Below are 18,970 nucleotides of genomic sequence, written 5' to 3'. Positions count from 1 at the left end.
AGGGTTTCTGAGTGGGTAAATGAAAGGAGGGGTGGCTAATGCCAGGCTATGCCATTTGGTTGACATGTACTAATCGCAGGCATTTGGAAAACATTTTAATAGCTTGTCTAAACCCAACACAATCCTTTTCCTCCTCTTTAAATATTCACGGGAGTTTCAGAGATTGGAAGTGCATTTTCAATGGCTTCTGTTCCTGGTGGCCTGTGGGGAAAATTGAGGTCTGCCTTTGATGATGGGGAATGGGATAAGCCAAGATTACCAAAAAATTCACTCATTTGGATGTGACTAGCCTTAGCTAGAAAAGAGGGTTTTTTAAACACTAAAGTTCTTTATTAATATACAACTTGGAAAGACTAGAGGTAAGTTAATCTTTTATGAGGTTATATCTTGTCTAGCTCTCTTCACTATTTGTTTATATTTACCTGACAACAAATAAAATTTCCCAAACCAAGTGTAGTGTTGGCACAAAGCTTGAACCTTTAACAGTGGGATGAATCCCTTTACTATGGTTTATTTATTCCTCGAGTCTTTCTGGCATACAACTGTTCTTTTTAACCTTGATCACCTGGTACATTAAATTGCAGGATATCTCCAAGTCAGCGCTCACTGTTCCAGGGAGTTTTAACAGGGAAGAGAAGTACAGAGTCTGGGGTGCTCACCTTTTTTGCATTGTGGTATTTTTTGTTTGTTTTACCTTGTAATGTTCAGGTAAATAACAACTCATACTGTTATAACTGAAATTCTGCACCTTTAAAAAAAAGTTTCCAATAAATAGCTAGTGTTGTTGTTTGAAAACTAAGGGATGCTGAGTTTTTTAATTGCTGTGGTGCTTGTACACGTGTACATATTAAAATGTCCATATGACCTTTAATGACCTGATAGTTCTTAAACCTAAGTTTCCCTTCTTCAAATAGAATTTTGATCACCCATAGTGGTCTCTCCCCTGAAAAAGGCCATGTGTAAGGGGCGAGAGCTCACTGGATGTGATGATCTGAACATACTCAGAGAGTGTGGTTGTCCTAATTCTGTTTTCTTGCCTGAATGGGATCCTCTCTGGAAGAGGATCACATTGCAGTAATTTTCAGATGAAGTAATAGAGCAGAATGTGCTTGTGAGATTGGTAATTTGCATTTAAAAGCCGAAGGAGATTCTTCTGGGTTCTTAAACAGTAAAAAGAAAATGTCCATTATCTCTAGGTGACAGAGCTTCTTTTAGCAGTGTCATTATTCTTTCTCTGCTAAGTTGTTAATTAGAGCATTGAACCAGCCTCTTCTTTCATTTTGCAGTCGTATCTGTGATATAGAAAGATACCTTGAAATACTTGAAAATGCCTCTGAAATACTTTATTATCTTTCTGTTGCTAAATTTCCCAATATTGATACAGATAATTTATTCTCTCTATTTTTTTATTATTCAGATTTTTTGCACACCTACTGATGGATTGATAGTGTGTACTCCCTGCTGAAGCCTTTAATTCACTTATGTATCTTTTTTCTTTGAGAATTTGGTTCTTCTGTACCTCACAACTCATTAATTCTGCTCCTAACTCAAAATTTCAAAATTTGCATTATTTTGAAATTTGTTTTTGGTTGCCCTTGAACAATTTTCCTTTGATTATTTTCATGAAAAACGTTTCCCCCCCCCCAAATGACCTCTCACAGTATTTTTTAAGTGTATCCCTTAAATGATTGAATATGAATATTTTCCCATGAATTCTAGAAAAATCATAATGCACAAGATTTTATTTTTGTCCTTCACCAGAATGATGTATTTGGTTAAGGAGATATAATACAAGTTAAAGGTATGTTCAAGCCAGTGGCATATTTGGAAGAGGGGCAAAGACAGTTGCAATTTTAGCCATGATCTTAAAATGATAAGAGTTCGTGGGTGTTACTTAAACGATGGGAATAATTGACTTTTCACTTTCCTTTTCTTGATCTTTTTTTTTTTTTTTTTTGATGAGTTTGGTCACTTTAACAGTACTACCAACTGTGTTCTTTCTTCTGTATGAATTAAAATATTTCACCTGATTTATTTCTTCATTTTTTAATTCAATTATGAAATAATGAAAACAGTCAATTTTCTATTTTCTCCACTGAATAATGGTGTGTGGGTTGGTTTGAAGGCTTTTTCTTCTTTTCTCCTAACAATACCAACTATAACTCCCCAAAACTGGTTAGATGGTTAATCCGGATCTCATTGAAAATTACCCTTCCTAATTAAGAATGTCAGCATTGAAGACTTTCCTGTATATAGCCCTACATCCATTAGCCTGAGTTGATTCTTTACTGAGGAGGGGGATAATTACTGTAAAGTGGAAAGAAATGATAAGCTACCTTTATGTAAGTATGTGTGAATGTCTTCTTTCTAGTAATTAGAACTTTTGCCTGGCTACCAGGAAACAGCTCTACTTGAGGTTGGAAAATAGTAATCATGCTAATTTTACAGTTAGCTTATTGTTGTTATTGCTTACTTATTTACTCTGCCAAGAACGGGGCTGAATGCTTTACACGAGTCACCTTGTTTAAATTTCATTAATAGCTGAGTGAAGTATTATCCCCATTTTACAAACAAGGAAAGTGAGGGTTTGGTGAAATGATTTGTTTTAGGTCACACAGTAATTTGTGGATAAGGGGTTTTAACTCAGGGCTGTGCGACAGCCAGCCAACATTGCTCTCTTGACCACTCTATTATGCTGACCTCCTGGGTCCTGATTTTACATTTCTATTATAATTGAATGTGAGGTTTGGTCAAAACATTGCCTCAGAGCTTGTTGGGCAACAGACCCAGAAATGTATTTAAACATATATCTGGCTTCTAAACCTAGTCCTTTCGTGATAATTGTACATACAGTTGGTGTTCCCACTTTTGCCGTTAAATCCCTTTTTGGCCTCTGTGATCCTAAATCTAAAGAATTCTATTTCCAGGATTTCCATGTCAAGCATCAAGATTCCTTTTGAAAATATTTTATGCTAACATTATAGTGTACGGGTGTGTGCTACTTTAGTGGAATACTCCACACTGTTTTCCTAATAGCTAAAGTATGTAGTGATGTTTTACTCTTAGTGTCTCATCTGTCTGTGCTGCAAGGGTGACTCAACTCAGTTTTGTGTTTTAAACTTGATTTTACTTACTTTGTTTTGTAGCCACCTGTATGGTAATCGGTTGCTAATGAGCATCCTTTGCAGCTCTGCCCCTTTGCTCTCCATGCAATCAGGCTCTCTCTTTTTCTTTGCTAGTTTTGTAGTTACCTATAAATCTAAATAAGAGGATAAAAGTAAATCCCACTAGAAGATTATGAGAATTTTAGAAAAACTGTGTATAGCAAAATAGTGTAACAGAAGAAAAAGCTAAATTAAAGATTGCTACCTTTGTGTGCAGAAAGCATTCTAGAAACTTCCATTTCCCTGATAAAACCTTCTTAACAAAAGACTGGGGACTCTTAGCCACATAGTTGCCTACACTGGGGTTGAATTTGAAGAATTAGTAACCAGTTATTGTTCTTTTGTGTTGTTTATTTTAGCTTTATAACAATTGCATTCCAGTATTGCAGAGCGTGCTGTTTTATAGGGCCTAGGGACTTAGGCTGTTTTCTAGACTTTTTTTTTTTTTTTAGCTGGGAACAGGTAGAATCACCAAATAATGTTGTTCTTTAAGGGAAGAATGCAATGTATAGTTTTCACTTAAAATATATAGGTATACATAGGTATACAATTCTCTCTTCCTAGAACACAAGTCTTTCCATATTAATATGCTGAGAGTTTAATATAAAGGGATTTTTTTTTCACCAAATAAAGTGTTCCACTTGCTCAGAATCTAGGAGGATGTTTTATGGGTATTTAAAAGTAGGAATTGTGTTTGGGGGATGGGTGTATTTGTTTCTGTGATCTTGTATGTTTATTAATTTTGTACAATAACACGTTAAACTCTTACAATTGTATGTGGTTTTACAAAATCCTTATGAAATATTCAGATAGTGTAGAATCAGACCTGGAAGGCAGGCACCTCGAGGATCACCTAGTCCATTGTTTGAAAAATATAGATGATAAGAATTACTTTGGTCACTTATTATGAGTAAGGTCCTAGTCCTCACTCAGAGACTTCCTGAACATTCCAGAATCTCTAGGGAAGGAGGCATAGAATCCAGATTGTTAACAGTTACCCTGAAGTAATTCTTATGATTAGGTGAGTTTAGGAAACAATGGTTTAGTCAGTCTCTTTAAATGAGGATGTAAACCCTGAGAAGGAGAGAATGTTAAGTGGCTTGCTTAGGGCCACCCACCTGGCTAGTAGCATCAACAGGACTGGAACCCAAGCCCCTGACCCTGGACTGCAGCTCTTTCCACACCAACAAGCAGGTCTTCTGGTCCCAAGATGAAGGTACCTGCATCACTGAAATGATCTGCATCACTGAAAAAGCAAACATTCAGGTTTGCCATTGATGTTTGTCTCATGATTTTGATGTCAATATTTTTGATATCCTGGATTCAAGCCATCTTTTGACAGGCATTTGTTACATAGAAAATAAGTCTGAATGTGTGAGCTTGTTTTATTTTCCCTTACTTTGAATTTTTTACTCTGCTAAGGTCAGCCTAGGAGTGTATTTTAGGAAATATCTAGGTTTCATGAAGCCTCAGGTAGTTAAATGTCCGATATTTCTTTTGAGTTAACTTGTTTCGGATATCCCTGAATCATGTTTTATTTTTGGTTGAGAGTAATGAAAATTGGCTTTGGGGCTATGGGATGCAGCTTCTTGGCTCTTTTAATTTTTGTTCACATACAGGTCTGTAAAATTTCCATACAAATACTCATCAGTGCATTTGAAGCATGTGTCCCATTCATGCATCTATGTTCCAGGTTTTTTATAATGTAAGCTAAATTCTTATAGAGAATCGTGTCTGATTTTTGGAGATTATTTGTGTTAATAAGATCACAGAAGTCTGAGACATAGCCTTTTAGATTTGGAGACACCGTAGTTGAATACCGCCTCTGACTTAGTGTGATCTGGACGAAACAGGAAAGGACCTTGTTCTGCTTTTTTTCTTCGTTTTTATGGGGATTACACACCACCTGCTCCCTCCCACAAATGGCCTCAGAATTATTTAAATTCTGAAACATTCCAAATTAATATGAGGGACCAGTTAATTTTCATTAGTATTAGCAAATCTAAACACATTTAAAATATCATTAACCAGGAAAGCCCACAAAATAGACTGAGCCAGCATAACATTTTATGATTTTATTTGCTCTTGAACTAGTTAAACTTTTAAGAATAAATCTCTGGACCGTAATTAGATATTTAGTTATGTATAAAGTAGTATATTTCTAAAGGACCCTTTCCTCTAAATGCATATATTTTATTGGTAGTAATCTACAATTCCCATAAGATTTGCTTGGCATATAAAGAATGTTTATTAAACTTAATACATGGAAATGGATGACTAGGATTGAATATAATTTATTTTAGTATTGTCTTTTCGTCTTCTTTTTCTCAGAACGCTCAAACAAGTAACCGCAAATCCTACCAATACAAAAAAGGAGTGACAATGAGAAGCATTTCTTTCTTTCAACATCGCATACACTGGCAACTCCAGAATGTCTTGTTTAGAGGGATTAGAAGGGTGGATAACAAGCCCTCTGTAGATGATATGTTTATTAGGCTGCTTTAGGGGTTAATGGAGATAATGGGGATGCTAATCCTCCCCCTATTTTACATTAGTGCTACCATTGACCATAAGTAGTGCTGTACTGATGGTGAGACTCTCATTTCTTCATATTTAGCGGCCCCCTTGTTGTCAGACCTAGGTGGGAATAGTTCTCTTTGAATTCACATCCTGTGGGAGGATGCCACCTGCTAATGCAGATTAAGAAAAATGTACCCTTTCTGGATCTACTTTGGAGAAGTAGCTTACCCTCTTTAAGCCTCAGTTTTTTCCCCCAGTAAAATGGGGTATTTTCTAACTCATAGGATACTTAGTTCAAATTAATGTGATAATTTGAATGTAAAAATACTTCTAATAGTACCTGGCACTTTAGTGCCTAGTTCACCATTATTTTTATCACCATGATTCTATAGGCTCTTCAGTGTTCTTGGTCTTTCTAGACACTGCTAGTCAAGAGAGACACCTTGGGCTATGGGTGCTCATAGTTGTTGGGGATGTTGAAATCTTGAAAGTGGCTAATTATTTTAGGTTTTTTTTTCCTTTTTGTTGTGATTGAATTCTAGGCTCTCATACTTTTATAGCTATTGCTGTTACTTGACAAAATGGCCACAGGCATATATATTTTTAAGGAAAACAGAACAATCGATTCTATGTTCTACCCTCCTTAGGGCAAGAATGCTGAGTTTAAAAAAATTCTTCATTCTCCTTAACTATAAGTGACTGAAAAGGACAACAAAGTTTAAAAGAAATAGAGCAAGCTCATGCCCTTGAATAACCAAAGTTTGAAAACTAAATAAAGATCTCAGATTACTCTGATGAAATCTTTTAACACTGATTACATCAAAAGCATAAAAAATGGCAATGTCTAATATAGCAACTTTTTGTTGCTTTTAGCCATGTAAATTTGTAATACTTTTGGAAGGCAACCAGGAGTCATAAAAATGTCCCACCTTTTGGTTTGGTAATTTTTTTCCCCTGGAAATATGAATTCAGTGATATAATTCAAGGGAAGAAAAGAGCAGTGTTGGCTTTTCATTTTGCATGTATATAGGAACATTTTCTTTAAATAGTGAAAAATTGGAAAGAAATATCTAATACTTCAAAATAGAGGGGAAGGAGTTAAGAAAATTATGGATATTAACTAATTACAACTATTTAATGATAATTTTTGAAGGCAATATACCAAAATGGGAAAATTTATACAAATTATTTTGCATGGATTGTAGACATGTAAGAGTAGACATGTGTATAGACTGAAAGGGAACTTGGGAAAAGTGAAAATAGTTGTGTTAAGATAGGGTGATCATAGCCAGTCTTTTTCAAGAATCACTTTGTTAATTTCATACAGTAACTTACCTGGAAAAAAATGCAGATCTGCTGAGAACATGCTGAGTCCTAATCTTGGGAAAACTAACCTTTGCTCATATTTAGGGAACACATATTCCATTTCTCCTTAGGAACATATTATTGCTGAAACAAATGTTTCTTTTGAAATGTTTAAGAATTGAGGTCTAATTCACATATCATAAAATTCACCCTTTTAAAGTGACCAACTTGGTGGTGAGTATTTAGTATATTCACCAGGCTGTGCGACCATGACTGGCTCTTCCAGAACATTTTCATCACTCCAAAAAGAAGCTGCATATCCGTTAGCAGCCACTCTCTAGTCCCCATTACCCACAGTTCCTAGAAAGCATAAATCCACTATCTGTCTGGATTTGCCTATTCTGGACATTTCATATAAATGAAATCATATACAATGTGGCCTTTTGTATCTGGCTTCTTTAACTTACTGTAATGTATTCTAGGTCCATCCATGTTATAGCATGTATCAGTATTTCATTCCTTTTTATGGTCAAATAATATTCCATTTTAGGACTATACCACATTTTGTTTATCGATTTATCAGTTGATTGACATTTAGGCTGTTTCTACTTTTTGGCCATTATAAGTAATGTTGCTATGAATATTGGTGTACATGTTTTTGGGTGGATATATGTTTTCAGTTCTCTTGGGTATATACCTAGGAGTAGAATTGCTGGGTCATATGATAATTCTACATTTAACTTTTGAGAAACTGCGATGCTGTTTTCCAAGGTGATTGCACTATTTTACATTCCCACCAACAGTGTATCAGGGTTCCAATTTCTCCATATCCTCATCAACTCTTGTTAGTGTTTTTTTTTTTCAATTATAGTTACCCTAGTAGGTGTGAAGTGGTATCTCATTGTCGTTTGATTTGCATTTCCCTAGTGACTAATGATGTTGAGTATTCTTCATGTGCTTATTGGCCATTTGTGTATCTTCTTTGGAGAAAAGTCTATTTAGATCTTTTGCGCATTATTTAAATGGGTTATTTGTCTTTTTATTATTGAATTGTAAGGGTTCTTTATGTATTCTGGATACTAGTCCCTTATCAGATACATGATTTGCAAATATTTTTTTCCCATTCTGTGAGTTGTCTTTTTACTTTCTTGTTATTAACCTTTGGAGCAGAATAGTTCTTAATTTTGATGAAGTCCAGTTTATCAAATTTTCTTTTGTTGCTTTGTATTTATTTTCATATCTAAGAAACCATTGCCTAATTCAGGGTCCCAAAAATTTATGCTTAAGTTTTCTGCTAAGACTTATAATTTTAGTGCTTTCATCTAAGCCTTTAATCAATTTTGACTTAATTTTTGTATATGGTGTGAGGTAGGGGTCAAGCTTCATCCATTGGCATCTGGATATTAGGTTGTTCCAGCATCATTTGCTGAAAAGACTATTCTTTCCCCATTGAATTGTCTTAGAATCCTTGTCACAACTCAATTGCCATAAATGTGAAGGTTTATTTCTGGACTCTCAATTCTGTTCCACTGATCTGTATGTCTTCTTTATGCCAGTATCACACTGTTTGTGGCTCTTGTAGCTTTGTAGTAAATTTTGAATTGTGAAGTATGAATTCTCCTATTTTGTTCTTCTTTTTCATGGTAATTTTGGTTGTCAGAATCCCTTGCATTTCCATATGAATTTTTCATGGATCATCTTGTCTATTTCTGCAAAAAAGGCAGTCGGAACTTTGATAGAGATTAAATTGAATCTGTAGATGAATTTGGGGAGTTTTCCAGTTTTAACAATATAAAATCTTTTATCCATGAACATGGGTTATCTTTCCATTTGTTTAGGTCTTCTTTAATTTCCTTCAACAGTGTTTTGTAGTTTTCAGTGTATTTGCAATTTTTTGTTAAATAAAATACTTAGGAATAAAGTTATTTTTGATGCTATATAAATGGAATTCTTAGTTTCATTTTCAGATTGTTCATTGCTAGTATATAAAATAATGGATTTTTGTATATTGATCTTATATCCTGCAACTTTGCTGAACTCTTTTTTTAGGTAACAAGTGGTTCTTAAAATAGAAAAGTCCTTTTTAAAAACATGAGGTTTTTTTTAGGGGGTTATTTTATGTTTGTTTCATTTGATTGTAGTGGATTTTATTTTTCTTTTAAAAAATTTAGGCATTTTTACTTTCCACCGTCATGTGGAGTGAAGCACCCCACTATTGGTTATTGACAGTGTCATTTTTGGGGGAAATTGGATAGGAAAGGGTAAATTCTATCTCAGATTAGATATAGGAAGAAAAAGAAATAGGCTGTATGAAATGTGTCAAAGAGACCAAAAATATAGTTGGCTGAAAGTGGGAGTTTAAAATTTAATCGGTTTCTATCTAATATTTAAAATGAATTTGTGTCATATTTGGGATTTGGGTTAGGAGATGAGCACAGAAAAGACTGTGTTTGCTTAATCTCTAAATGGTTTTATAGTGCTTTTCTTCTCCAGGCCTTTTTACCAAGGGTTTTCCTTGGGTCATTTTTATAGAGACTACAAAAAATCCCTGACTTTTAGTCACTGTGCATTTCATCAGAATAATCCTTGAGGTTTTCGAGTACCAGGTAACCAGAAGAGACAAAATGAAACTCGTGTGTGTGCTCGCGCGTGCGCGTGTGTGCAGGGTGGGTGTGGAGGGTTGGTAATCTGAGAGGGAGAATGTTTTCCTATGCTAGCAAAGACAGACTGAGGGCATCATTTGATCTTTATGGGATTGTGCAAAGCCTCAGTTTTTCCATTTACCCATCTGCAATCATAAAAATAAAGTGCTGACTCAACTTGGAGCCTCTGCAGAATAGCATTTGGGGCTTAGGCAGTCCTGAGAATCATGCAAGAGATGGAAATATTTGAGCAGGTATTAAGAGGTAATGTTAAAAACAGCTAGAACAAGACAGCATGCTCTCTTGTCTCCTTCAAGATTTGTTTCCTTTAGTTACCAGGGTACCTCCTTGATTTAAGGTGTGGCAGGGAATAATTTGGTCTTTGTAGAGTTGATTACAGACCAGAGATATTTTTCTTGCTTCAGTGGTTGTACTTTAGGGACATGGGATTGGTTGGGGCGGGGATTGAAGTTCTGCTAGAAGCAAGTCAATTAGGTAAAATATTATTATAATGATATTGTATGGGCCATCTGCTTAGATTTTTGTTTTTAACATTTTTATTTCTTTGTTCCTAGATACATACATTGACTGCAAAGACTAGAAGAACATTTACCAAAATGTTAACTCATAATAACCACCTCTTTTTTTACTTTATTTTTATTTTTATTTTATTAAAAAATTTTTTTATTGGGGAAGGGGAACAGGACTTTATTGGGGGAACAGTGTGTCAATCTTAATTGTGGAGGGTGCCGTTCAGCTTCAAGTTGTTGTCCTTTCAGTCTTAGTTGTGGAGGGTACAGCTCAGATGCAGGTCTAGTTGCCGGGAGCACAGCCCACCATCCTTTGTGAGAGTCGAACCAGCAACCTTGTGGTTGAGAGGACGTGCTCCAACCAACTGAGCCATCTGGGAGCTCAGCTGCAGTTTAGCTCAAGGTGCCGTGTTCAATCTTAGTTGCAGAGGGCGGAGCCCACCATCCCTTGCAGGAGTTGAACTGGCAACCTTGTGGTTGAGAGCCCACTGGCCCATGTGGGAATCGAAGTGGCAGCCTTCGGAGTTAGGAGCATGGAGCTCCAACCGCCTGAGCCACCGGGGCGGCCCCAATAACCAACCACCTCTTGATGGTAGGTTTTAGGGGAGGAAGTATGTTTTTCTATGTTGCTTTGAGTTTTTTTTTTTTTTAAATCATGTGCTTTGTAATGTTTGGGGAGAATCCATTAAAATGTTATTAAAAGTGTAAATTTTGTAACTTGAATCACTGACTTAGGTATTTAAGTGAAATTCAGTGTATTTAGGTGAAATGTATTCTTTTTTTCTTAGGAAATACGGAATATTTTGTCATAGTGCAGCCATGCTGTCATTTGTGTCATTTTTATTCCTTGTTGGAATCCTTAGTGTTTGGGGTAAAAGATGACTAGCATTTGAAAGCTCCTAAAGTGTGTGTACGCATGTGTGTGTGTGCACGTGTGTGTACAACAGCTTAGTAAAATTAATTATGTGTGTGAAAAAAGGAATTTAGGTTTTTGATAAAATTGCATTTCTTAAAAAAATATGTTATTAGGTGACAAAATCCAGTTTGTTTAGATTTGTGTCTGGACAGTTTGTTTAGATTTGTGTCTGGACTGCCTGGAATGAAGCTGTTTGATACTTACCTGATTGGCCTCACAATACAAAAGATTGGTGGAGCAGTAGAGTTTTAGCTCAATTCGTACTTTCAGCATAAAGCTCTGATCCTGAGATACATCTCACTTGGGGACATTGAGATTCTGGAAACTGATGCTTCATTTTATCTATAGAAATCATCACTGTAAATCCAGCAGTGATTACTAAAAAGAGACAAAAGAATAAAAGGAATGTTTGGAAACCACCTATGCTTGAAGCTCAGTGATTTTCAGACTTACACGTTTTGCTAAAATAAAAAACAAAACAAAACAAAGCACTTTAACTTTGATGAGGATCAGGCATTTCTTTGGTTCGATTATATTTCTATAAAATTGTACATCTACTATACATCATTTATCTCAGATACAAAGATGTGATTTTCTTTTTTTCCCCCCTGAGTATATATAGAAACTACCCTTATTTGTAGGATAAGTTAGCTGTCATTTAGGCATCTTCCTACATTCTGTTTTTAAATGATATAAAATAATGACAGTAGATTTTGCCTCTACTCCTTTTACCCAACTTTCCAAGAAAACTAAGCATTTTAGGAAGAGAAATGGATGTTTGCTTTAATTACAAACAGTACTGCTCTTAAATAGTCCCATGCATATCAAACAGTCAAATTATGATTTACTCATTCCTTGATATTTAAAGATATATAAAAGTTTTGCATGGCTACCTTACAGTGAAGCTCATCAGTTGATATAGAACTTCGTAAATATGAATGGACAACCAAACATCTCTGGATGTTTGAGGAGAGTCTCTAATAGTCTCATAGTGAGACTAAAACAAACAAAAAAGGAACCTGTATTGACTTAAGCTGGTTTAGCTCACATTAGCTAAAATCCAACAAACCAGCAGTTATTACTACAGGTATTACTTACTTTTTTTTTAAGTGTGTAATTTTATGATATAAGATTTTTAATTTCTCTAAGCATCGTTTTTCTTTCACACCTACTTTTTTTTCTTTCTTCCAGGTATTACTTTCTTTGTGACCTCGTAAGGCCATTTTCCAAACCAGCTATTGATAGCAAATGTGATTTGCTGCCTCTTTATACGTGTACATGGTGTAGATAGAATCTTTCCCATATTCCTGTAACCCACAGCATTGTTTTGAGGCTCCCAACTAGGTTGAATGTTGTAAGTACTTCCTTAAGGCTTACTTAACCTCACTGCTTGTTCAGAGGCTAATGTAGGCATTTCTGGCAGAGTTCTATGTCTTAGGGAATCATTACCTGTCTCCTTTCCCTTTCTCTTTTTACTGCAAGATTTCTTAAGGCATAGGTATTTGCGGAGTTCCTTTCCTCGTCCCTGGCTTCCTCTGTAATCCTCTCCAGTCTGGCTTCAACTGTTACAACCAATGACTTCCATGCTCGCCAAATCCACAGTTGGGTTGTCGCCCTTCCTAGCTTCCTTGACTCTGTTGCTGCTTTGGGCACTAAGGTGAGGACCCCTGGTTTTTGTAGCTGGGCTCTTGTTGCACGGTGCAGTATAGTCTTGATTTTCCTGTTTCCTGTTCCTCATTTCTTCCTTCCATTTTTAATTGAGCATTCCCCAAGATTTTGTCCTTATCTCTCCCTTCCATGGTCTTTTTCAATATACAATACAGTATTTTTATAAACTAAATTGTACATTGGGTCTCCAGAACTTCCTTATAACTGAAAGCTTGTACCCTTTGGTCAACATCTCTCCTTTTCTCCTCCGTCACCCCCAGCCTCTGGTAGCCACCATTTTACTTTCTGTTACTATGAGTTTAACAATTTAAAAATTTTTTTTAGATTCCGCAAATAAGTGAGGTCATGTGATCTTTGTTTTTCTGTGTCTGGCTTATTTCACTTACGTGATGTCCTCTGGGTTCATCCATGTTGTTGCATATGGCAGGATTTTCTTTATAGAGACTGAATAATATTCCATTGTGTGTGTGTGTAACATTTTCTTTATTCAACTGTTGATGGACAGTTAGGTTGTTTCCATATTTTCACTACTGTGAAAAATGATGCAATGAACATGGGCAAGATAGCAATTTTATTTCCTTTGGATATATACCCGGAAGTGAGATGGCTGGATCATATGGTAGTTCTATTTTTAATTTTTTGAGGAACTTCCATACTGATTTCTATAATGACAGTACAGGTTACATTCCCACTGACTGTGCACAAGGGTTTTCTTTTCTCCACATCTTCACCAACACTTGTTATCTTTTGACTTTTTGATAAGGTGTGAGGTGCTATCTCATTATGGTTTTGATTTGAATTTCCCTGATGATTAGTGATACTGAGTGTCTTTTCCTACACCTGTTGGCCATTTGCATGTCTGTCTATTCACGTCCTTTGCACGTTTTAAAAATCGAGTTATCTTTTTTTTTCTATTGGGTTGTATGAATTCTTTATATATTTTGGATATTAACCCCTTATCAGATATATGGTTTGGAAATATTTTTTCCCATTCCATAGGTTGACTTTTCATTTTGTTGATTGTTTGCTGTGCAGAAACTTTTTAGTTTGATGTAGTTCTACTTGTTTATTTTTGCTTTTCTTGCCTGTACTTCTGGTGTTAATTCCAAAAAAATCATTTCTAAGACCAATGTCTTGGAAGCTTTCCTCTACTTCCCTTCTTTTTTTGATTATTACACGAGCTGAGTTATGTTCTGCAGAGGAGGTCTTTAACTCCCTACCTTTAGGCTGAGTTAGGTGCCGTCTTTTGTTGTTACGGTATCCTGTTCATACCTTCATATATCACTGTGGGGCTCTTCTTTCTTTTTGGTAATTGTTGTTTACAGTTGTATTCGCCTCTATTGGACTGTGTGCTTATTGAGGCCAGGAATTTTGTTTAGTTCATCTCTGGTCTTGCCACTTAGGGAACGCAATCAATGTATAGTGAAGCCATTTCACCTCTGAGGTCATTGATTGCTTTACCATAAAGACATGGTTGCAGCTCAGACCTCCAAGTCCCTTAAGTTCTGACAGTTTCCATAAATATTTGATGTATAATGTGCAAGGCAGTGTGGAATATGGAAAGCGACTTTATGTTATCCAGGTCCTCAGGCAGCATAGGGGAGAAGTCCTGACTGCAATTATAAAAAAGAATGAGTTAATTGGTGCTGTAGGGAATATTATGAAGTGCTTTAGCAATGAGAGAATGGGGTTGCTCTTAGGGCAGTCTCAAAGGAGGCCAAAGGCTGAGGGAAGCGTCAGAGCATTTCAGTTGGAGGGAACAATATTGGGAAAGGCAGAGAATCAGAAGAGTTGTGTTTGGGGAGACTTTGAGCAGTTGATTTGACTGGCTTTTAGGATTCTTTGCCCTATTTATAGTGTACATATAGATTGTTCTTTTTACATGTTGATTCTATCCGGAGTGTTCTCCGTTTTGCCGTTAGGGATACCTGGGTACATTTATTGATAGTAATGGAACATCTGTATTGTCAGAAAAGTCTCCTGTTGGGGGCAGTTTCTACCATGCAGGACTTTTTAAAACACATGTGGTAGCTGTTGTTTCAACGAGGTTTTTGTTTTTAAAGGGGTTGTACAATTTGAGCTTGTGCAACCCCTCTGAGCTTCAATTCTTCACTCCTCATTTAGATAGGTTAAGCCTCAGGGAAGTATATTAATAATTGAAAACCTGTGATGTATTATTGCTTCAATTCTGAATTTGTAGTGTCTTCTCTAGCCTGAAAGAGTGACTTAACTACTTTGATTTATATCTGGGGTAGGACTTTAAGCACCATTGAGAAAGGGCTGGGGATTTCAACATGGTACTTAGTTTCCAGCTGTTTACTTTTCAGATAAGGAGAAAATTCTGCAACACACTAACATAAGGTACCAACTTGGCAAAAACAATATTATGTTCTGAGAAAGAACTAAAACATGCATTTTTAATATATTAGTGTCCATTTTTTCTTTAAAATACACTTCTGCTTATATTTTGAATAACTCTTCACTAGATACCAGGACTCTTTGCTCACTGTAAATGTTGGTAAGATAGGATATATGAACCAGTAAATAACTGATTTTTTTTCTTATAAGTGCTGGCTTGCTCTGAACAAGTTTATAGTTACTAACCTGGTTGCCGTAAATTCCCCAGTCATATGTTTCGTAATCCCTTCTCCTGCATATATTTTAAGCCTTTTCTTACTGCTTCATAGGTGCTATAATCCTTTTACAGTTTCCGGGGTTTTAAAATAAACCTATAAAAGTTCAGTTTTATATTTAATGGCCATGTTTCACAGTGTTTTAAAGCTCTGAATAAGTTCAGGCAGGCAAAACCTTTTGATGTGGAATGCCTGTGTTTCTATGTTTTAGAAAAATGTGTTAGTCTTCCAGTGTTTCACATAGTGATGATTTTAGATACTGTCTAGTATTTTAAAAATATTTGGGAATACTTATAAAGAAGAACTGTATAAAAACACTGAAAAAACACAGGTGAAATACCGATCTCATAATTTTCCATTACCAAGTTTCAAAAGATCATTTCTTTTTTGAAGCATATACTGTGTTTCTTTTTTGAGTCAAAGTGTTGCTATCCTCTTGGAGCTGACAGTTTGGTGGGGGAGATAGACATAAATCAAATTAACGACACACATAATCTTGCCATTACGGGATGTGCTCTGGAGGAAATGAGCGTGGTACTGTGAGAGAATATCGGCAGGTGAGAGGTGAGGGAAGGAAGGTACTTTTGAATGACTTGAGATCTAACAGATAACGGAGGTGTCAACTAGGGGAAATTTGGGGGTGGAAAAGAGAATATTACAGGGAGAAATGATAGGTGGGAGGTAATATTGTACTCAGGGAACTGAAAGAAGATTAGAGTGCCTGGAACACAGAGTTTGTGTGTGTTGGCAGGTAGGGCATAACACAAAACGCAACTGGAGAAATAAGCAGGGACTATACCAGTGAACCTGTTCCAGGCCATACTCGGGGTTCTACCGTTTCTTCTAAGGGCAGTAATGTACCTTTGAAATACTGGGGTTATATGAGTCAGACATGATTAGAGTTGCATTTTGAAAAGAATTCCTGTCTTCTGTGTGGAAAATCTACTGGAGAGGAGTGAGAAAGGATGCGGAGAGGCTGGCATTTGGGGCTAATTGCAGAAGTCTGGTGAGAGATGATGATTTAAGGAAATGGTGGTTGGGACGGAGAGAGGTGGACTGATTGTCACGGTGCTGACAATGACAGGACTTTACCAAACTCCTTTTCACTGATAGGCAGAGAGGGCAAAATATGGGTATTATCTCTGAAATTGAGGCCTGAAGAGTCACAGGTCGTATGATAAATAAGCAGAAGTAGACCTGGGAAGTTAGGTGTTTGATCTCAAACCTGCTGTTCTCTCTTTTATGGAGCTTTCATCTTTTTAGGAGTAGAACCTTCAGTTTGGAAATCTTAGGTTATCCTCTGACTGACACCACGTCAACTAAAATGTTCAGCCCCTGTGCATTAAATCTAAATTTAGGCAACATATCTGACAATGATCATTGCTTTGTCAGGCTCACTAGACGTCATTTTACTCATTACTACCTTCTGATATGGGAACACGCTCCATCCCAACTATTTGGTTGAAAACAGTCCTGTTACGTACAATTTCCCAGGGCCGAGAGATCATAGGAAGAGACTAACAACTCCATCATTATGTCAAGAGTTTATTAAGGGAACTTACATACGAGGCTCATCTTGGGTGGTAGTGAGACTCCACGAATATCCCCTGTGTCACGTGGGATGTGCCCAGGGAATGTATAGGACAGGGCAGGATAGATAGGGGTACTGGGGCGTGGACAGCCCCAGAGAAGGGGAAAATGCCATACCTGCTTGACCAGGGCAGGGCAACTGCCTGTTCCAGGAACCAGCATAAGCCAGCACGTGGTGCATAGCGGAGGGGTCGATCAGACAGTCTGAGGGGATGTTTAGGAAGCAATCTCTGTTTCTGGCCAGGATCTAGCTGGCGGGTCAGGCAGCGGTCACATCATGAAATAGTCTTTCCTCCGTACTCTACCCCTCATGACTGGCTCTCACAATCTCATGCACCCTCCCCCTTCTTCCGCAAGGAGTCCTGAGTGGTCAGTGAGGGGCTTCATTAATAGGGAGGAAGCTCGTGTGGTAGCCAGTTGAGTACATTGGAGACACAGACCACAGCAGCAATGTATACACATGAAAGACAAAAAGACAGATTAAAAGAAACAATCCAAGTATTAGTAACAATTTTTTTCCACCATGTTCCCCAGGACCCGAACCAGTATGCTAAGAAACCCATTGTTGTTAAGAGGTTGCCTAGACTTGGGGTTGTTGGATCACTTAGGGTGTTTACTTGAGCTTTCATACGTGCTAACAAAGAGGAAATATTAGCAGGTACATCTGACATAAAAAAACCCCACAACATTCAGTTTGGATGATGGCACAGGTACCCCCCTGTAATTGGATAGCACAGTAGAAGTCTAGTCAGAAAGACAAATATTTAGGGGGGACTTCAATTGGGAGGTGTTCTCCTCAGAACCTGATCTTTGGATAGGAATGTAGCTATGGCCTTGGGAATCTGGTCGGGCTGTGTAAACCATGTTGGCTCGGGGAGGTGGTTTTCAGCAGGAGGAGATGAATAGGGGGTGGAATATGTCAGACCAGGATCCCTAGCTTCTCCCCTCTTTCGATGGTGTGTGTGCTGGTCCACGTATAGCGTCACCATGAGTCCCAACTGCATTAGGATGACAAGGTCCCATTGGAGACTGAGCAGTTCCTCCCCACCTTGGGTCATGAAGTAACTGACCCATTCTGGCAGATTGTCCCATTGCAGATTCCAGGAAATGATCCTTGTTCCGGGGACAGTAGGTCTTGGTGCCTTTATTAAAATAGCAAGCACCAGGATTACTGATGTGTCCTTTGTTTTCCATCTTTACCATGTTGGGTTCCTCAGTCTGAGTTCCTAATCTGGCATAGGGGGCAGTAGGCCCCACAGGTTGGTCAGTTAAATGTGTTAACGTTTGGGAAAGCACCTTTGTTCACCTGGCCGAGGTCTGTTGCTTGGGCCACTTTTTTCTCTATCAGCCCAGCTTTATATAGGGGAGGTGGAACCTCCATTTAATATTGTGTGCTTTTGCCCATTTTTGTATATCATGTCCTTTGAAATGTGACCCCCTCCCCCAGTTACTGTCTGTTCTGTGGGGGTACCCATATATGAAGTCTGACAGTTAAGTTCACAAACTCATCCTAGAAAAAGTGCCACATACCTCATTGCTGAATGTCACTGTGGTCACCTTCGAAGTACTCCCCTTGGGAAGCTATGCACCGATGCCAGCACCTAGTCCACCCTTCAGAGCAGTTTTGGAACTCTTTCTGGAATGGCCATCAGAGCTGTCGTTGTATTACCCTTGATGTCCTGAATGTCATTCAAATGTCTTCCTTTCAATATTTCCTTTGTCTTCGGGTAAAGAAAGAAGTCACTGGGGGCCAGATCAGGTGAGTAGGAGGGTGTTCCGATACAGTTATTTGTTTACTGGCTAAAAACTCCCTCACAGACAGCGCCGTGTGAGCTGGTGCATTGTCGTGATACAGGAGCTCCTTCAGGACCATTTTTGTACACACTTTTCTCATGCCAAGATTTTCAGTTAAGGTTTTCCTAACTGTTTCTCTGTTGATGTTTGCTTGGTCTGCTATGCTTCTCCCAGTCAGCCAGCAATTTTGATGCACAATTTGATGAAT

The 18,970-nt window shown here is 37.4% G+C and overlaps 1 protein-coding gene across 2 annotated transcripts in view; it reads left to right on the top strand.

Moving 5' to 3' along the window:
- The window catches only part of CNNM2 (cyclin and CBS domain divalent metal cation transport mediator 2), a 140,716-nt gene that overhangs the window by 2,126 nt on the left and 119,620 nt on the right, over nucleotides 1-18,970 (top strand). The gene's annotated exons all lie outside the window — the stretch shown is intronic.

The sequence above is a fragment of the Rhinolophus sinicus genome, chromosome 15 (assembly GCF_057876585.1).
Source record: "Rhinolophus sinicus isolate RSI-liver-muscle chromosome 15, RSI-T2T, whole genome shotgun sequence".
Classification (NCBI taxonomy): Eukaryota; Metazoa; Chordata; class Mammalia; order Chiroptera; family Rhinolophidae; genus Rhinolophus; species Rhinolophus sinicus.
Note: the sequence above shows the minus strand (reverse complement) of the source record. Positions and strands in the feature narration are given on the sequence as shown.